Consider the following 2,438-nt stretch of genomic DNA (forward strand, 5'->3'; position numbering starts at 1 on the left):
CTCATAGATACACACACACATGTACAAGTATTTGCTTGCATGTTCACTCGTAAGTTTATTCATACATTAGCTACCCCATTCAAGCTAGTATACTGACACATTTCATCCACAATGAACAAACTAACATCCATGTAGAAATTTACAAATTTATTCATATGCATGAATATGTACAAATATGTATTAAGTGCTTGAATATACTAAAAACAACACACTTATGTATGAATAAGCTCACATATCAGTTTCTTATATTTATACATATTTAGTCACTGGCATGGTCATGCTCAGAGGTTTACTCACACTGGTAGATACACTTAAATACTCACATATACATGCTCATTCTCTCACTAAAACAAACAAATATACTTCAACCAACATGGCTACATAGATGGAATGCTCATACATTTATTCACCCAAATATGCTCATATTAACCAAATACTCATTGACTCATATCTATCAACACTTATATATTTACTCATGTGTGATATTTATGTTCACATTTTCATATTCAATTATAAACACAAACACCATTTAAAATTCACTTGAACACAGACACATATAATCACAACAACTTATTAACATACCTTGTCACAGATGCATATCAACACATTAAATGTAAAACTTGATTACCATTCATTCATATATATATGTGTGTTCAAACATACAAGTGAACTTATGAATTTACTCAAACACAAAATTGTAATAAACATGCACATTGTCGCTAATAACATGCTCACAATTCACTCACTGAAAAGGGCATAGTTATAGATTAACTCAAAGGCACACACACAATCTCACATAATCTATCACACACACAAGCATGCTCAAAAATTCACTCACATGAGCATGATAATATGTTCATTTACTCACATGAACGTACTTACAAAATCAGTAACACACTAGACAGAGTGTTTTTTACATGTACAGACTCAAGATATCAACTTCCACAAAATAACATCACAAAAGGAGCATGCTCAGGTTTTCACTTGAACATGGACCTGTTCACACTTACAAATGCTTACACAATCACAATATAAATACATTCACATATGAACATGCTTATAAGATGAACCTCCATTCACTCACAACATGCTTACAAATTTGCTACACACCTAGACACACTTACATCCACATGTTCACACATTAAATTCCACAGATTGTTCACATACTTATTTGCTCACATGAACATACCCACAAATTCATTCACAGAGGACACATTCAAACATGCTCATGTTCACACATTGACACTTTCTCTTATTAATGTATATAAGATATACAGAGACATTTATTCAGTCACACACATGGGCATCCCCATCTCAACATGATCACACAACTCAAATGCTAATACATTCAATATCACACACATATTTATAAAGTCAGTCACATATATACTCATGTATAATGATTTATACAAATCACATGTCCAGTCTTTTTCCCATATTTACATACTCATGTACAAACATCTCTATGTTCTCTCTCACACACATACCAGCTGCCACTCATACACATGCTTACAAATTCACTAAAACAAGTTTATGCTCATATGAAGACACATTCACACATTTACTAACAGAAACATCTTCAATTCTCTCACACGTGTAGATGCATATATGCTACCACAAATCCATATATTCTCTCATTCACATGAATATGTTCACAAAGTTAGTGACATATAAGACACACTCATATGTCTCACATGAACACACGCATTCTTGCTCATTGACTCCTTTTAACACATGCTTTTCATTTCCCTTTCAACATGCTCACACGTATGGACACACTTGCACACTTTTCACAGACAAACATGCTGGTACATTCACACAAAGGATCTAATATACTCACATTCACTCACACATGAATAAGCTCACACACTGACATACTTGTATATTCATTGAAACAAATATGCTCATATATACACTTGCAAATCACTCAGACGTCAAGTTCACATATTCACATGAATGCACATGCATACATGTACATGTATATTAACTCAGTCACATACAAAAACATGCTTACACACTGGCAGACACAGTGACCTACTCTTACAGTCACTTGCATACTGACACACTCACATACATTCACACTCACATGTGTATTCACATAAATGAACACTATGATATTCTCTTACACACAAATACACAGTAAATCATACATTCATTCCAACTTGCACATGAATGTACACCTACAGACAGATAATCATTCCCCAGGAATACACTCATGCATTCAATCACACATAGGAGCACACTCTTACATTCATTCACACAAATAAACATGATCACATTAACATGATTAGATGTGCAAGTATGCACACACATTCCTTCACACATATGTATATTCAAAACCAATCACAGGGTACTCACACAGTCATGCAAACTAAGATGTCGACATTAACTGGCATGAACATGCTCACATAAAACTGCTTCTATATTCATTCACGCAT

The sequence above is a fragment of the Capricornis sumatraensis genome, chromosome X (genome assembly GCF_032405125.1).
Source record: "Capricornis sumatraensis isolate serow.1 chromosome X, serow.2, whole genome shotgun sequence".
In the NCBI taxonomy this organism is placed as follows: domain Eukaryota; kingdom Metazoa; phylum Chordata; class Mammalia; order Artiodactyla; family Bovidae; genus Capricornis; species Capricornis sumatraensis.